This window comes from Pundamilia nyererei, unplaced genomic scaffold, assembly GCF_000239375.1.
Source record: "Pundamilia nyererei isolate P.nyererei 1_Seehausen unplaced genomic scaffold, PunNye1.0 scaffold00082, whole genome shotgun sequence".
Classification (NCBI taxonomy): domain Eukaryota; kingdom Metazoa; phylum Chordata; class Actinopteri; order Cichliformes; family Cichlidae; genus Pundamilia; species Pundamilia nyererei.
Window position 1 is genome coordinate 2,212,992 of NW_005187483.1, and position 3,567 is coordinate 2,216,558.

A 3,567-nucleotide genomic window follows, 5' to 3' on the forward strand; every position below is an offset into this window, starting at 1 on the left:
AGCGGTGGCCTAAAGCTGCACATCTAAAGATATCAACAGTAACATGACGAATAAATCATGGAAATAATGCTATCTACTGTATCGTCTAAACATAAAGAATCATCTCATGATAATTGGAGAGTGTTTTTTATTCTGTATCATGGATGAAAGCAGATTTTTTTTTCCTACAGCAACACGAAGTCACGGCTGTCTTACCTTTCCGAAGACAAAAAGATCGACATCCAGGCGTGTGATGTATATAAGGACGCTGGGGAAGGCTGTTGCCCAGCGTCGTTACGTTACGTTTACGTTAAGTTTACAGGATGTGATGGTACTTGTAGTCCAAATATTGATTTTCTGTTGCTCTAGCCCCTTTTCCATAAATACCTCCGCGGATCAACTCAGTTCGGTTTGCCTCAGTTTTCAGGGTTTTCCATTTGGTCATAGTACCTGGTACCAGACACGTTTTTAGTACCTGCTCGGCCACAGTTCCAAGCGGTCCGAGAAGGTCTTAAATTGTGATACTCGATGATTCATGAGAGCATTTTGTTCACAAATATCAACACCGCCATTTCCGAAACCCGGAAAAGAGGGAAATGGCTACGAAAAACAATCCCGTGTTCCCCGATTCTGACGAAAAGACACAAACAGAACAACAAGTATATTCTTGCCTCGACGTCCGCCATTGTTGTAGCATTCATGTTGCATGTTAATTGCATTGTGGGGCGCTCGGATGCCACACCACCCGCTGCTTCTTGGACCAAACCTGTTGGTCCCTCTCTGCTGCATGCCACAGACTACATACCAGTACCTGCCAAGGTCTCCATGCCGCTGCCTGCCACCACGCCGGAGTGGAGTCCACCTGCCAAGGGTATCCCAAGGGTCTCCATCTCAATTGCTGCCAGCCACCAATGAATCCACGCTCCAGCAGGCCACCTGCCAATCGCTGCAAGCCACCAACTAAGCCACCTGAAGGATTTTGTTGTCGGTTTCCAGTGCTGTTACCCATTAGTCTTCGCTGTAATGGTTGAACCCTAGGCCTGCTTTGCCTGCTTTGTCGTCTTCCAGATCACCATCATGCCCAATGCTGGCCATGCGACTGGCCTCCCGAACTGTTGTCTCTTCTAACAGTCTTGATGACTAGCCTTCGGTCTAGCCTTACTCTTATTGTCCACCTGGAGCAAAACAAATTATCATCTAAAAAAGTGACAAAGAAAAAGTGGCATGTCTTTGATCAATATTAAAAAAATTGTATGGCACCACAGGTCTGCCTCTTGGTCTCAGTGGTCTTGGGCTTTTTCTTATATATAGCCCTGCGAGCAGACCAGCAGTAGCGACCGATGCCCCGGGCCAGAACCGGGTTCCGGCTCCCGTGCTTCTTCTTCTTGGCAGCTTTGTCTCCCTCTGCCATCTGACACAAAGTAAAAAGAAGGTAGATGTTTGGTAGAGTCTCAGATGAGCAATGGTTTATTGCACCACAGTGATGTTATGGGATTAAGTTCCTAGGTTTATAATTCTTCTAATACTGGTTTTTAGCAGCAGGACTCCAGCACCAACTACAGCAGAATAGCAATGTTTCAAGATCTCAAACTCTAAGCTGTAGTGCTGCTGGTCTAAGCACCAGTAAATTCCAAGAAACTGTAACATACTATGACCCAGTGTTTTCTAGTTTGTGGAGTTTGTTGCTTAATATTGAAAACTTTTCTGTTCTTCCAAGGTTCATGATAACTTTTAAGTCTTTTAATAAGTATGTTTGAGTTAGTCTTCAGTTCCTTGTGATTTTTAAGTTTCTCTCCCTTAGTGTCTCGTCTCCTCCTGTGGTTAGTCAGTCTTGTTTTCACGTTTGTTTGTTTTTTTTCATCTCAGTGATTGGTGGTTCTTTTGTGTCTATTTAGTGTCAATCACGTCCCCATGTCTGTTTCTCCCCTGGCCCCAGTGTCAAGCCTGTGTGTCTTAGTCTACCTCTCAGTGTGTTTCGTTTTATTTTAACAGTGTCTCGTCCTGTGTTCTGCATGTTCAGTTTTGCTTCCCCTGTCTTATTATGTGTGATTTGTTCCTCCTGTGTTCCCACCTGTCGCCCATCCTTTCGTTATCCTGTGTGTATTTAAATCCTCAATCTCCCTCTGCTCATTGCTCATTTTTGTATCACAGCACGAAAGCTGCCTCTTTTGTTTTATTTCTCCCGCCTCTGAGTCCTGCGCTTGGATCCTACCCTTGCCTGCCACATAGTCTACTATGACAATAAGGAAGCAATGTCACAAATCCATGATACAGATTTAAAACACACTTTAACTGAAATATACCAAAAGTCCAAACGGTTCTGATAAAGTGGGGACATTGCTGTGACTTATAAAGCGTCTGCTTAATTTTATTTTTTTCTCTAAATAGGGTCCAAAACATGCTGTTGTAGTTTAAATCACTAGAGTTTATTAGCAAGGACCTGACTTTATTATTATTTTAGTTAAACATTTCTATTCCTCTTGTGGCTGAATTTGGCTTCAGTGTTTGTTTATACCTTTTATTAACTGTAACATTTAACTTTTGGGTGACAGCACAAGGGAATAGAGAATGAGAGAGCAAGATGAAAACGGCAAAGAGAGAGAGCAAAAAGAAACAGGTAAGAATGGACTTGTGGTGAAATTCACCAAAAATTATAAAGCTGTAGCTTCTATTTTTCTACATTCATTGATGATGATTTCACATAACTAAGTAGTGTGCTGTACTGTTATCAATTATGGATCCCTAACCTGCTCTTATAATAATTATCATAAGATTATATTTTTCTTTTTTCTTGTGAATATAATTCTAGTTGAGTGGTGAGGAAGAAGAGAGAGATGTTGTAGAAGAACAGGAAGAAGGAGAGAGGTAGTAAAGTTAGGTGAAAAAAAATTTTTTATAGAATTAGTGTATATTTAAAAAATATACACTAATTCTTTGTGTATTTCAAGGATGTTCAGTAGCAAAAATAATAATAAAAAAAAGTCAGTGGACGTTGTAAACAGAGCATGTTGATATAAACAATGGCATTTTTTCACTCTAAACATGTCTCATAAAGGATGGCTGCCATTACATTGATATGACGGACTACAAATCTATTCTCCACTAGTAAAATTGGGGTACATGATGCTGTGTTCTGAGACTGCATACTAAAGGAAGTGTTTGTATAAATTCAAAAACTTTAGTAAAAAGCAACTCTATTACCAGTTTGCTTCATGTACAGGTCTATAGAGTGGTGATTGTCCAGTGTCCATGATTCAATAGCTTGCAGAATCTCCTTTAACAGTAATAATTTGAAATAATCTTCTTTTAAGTATGACATATTCAGTCTCCCGTGTCAGATACCTGTGGAAAAAAAGTTCTCTACCCTTCTTTAATTTATCACTTAACTTCATTGAATGCACAGCCCTTTTAATTCAGTCTGGTTGACATATGGACTTTTACTGAACCATTCCAACAACTTGATTTTTTTCTGCCAGTCTGTCTGTCCTGTTGCATGAACCAGTTTCAGTCTGAAGGCTTCACATCTGACTGTAGAATACTGAGGCTTGGACCTCCTCCAGTTTCTCCAGGGGGGCACCAAAGCGTTCC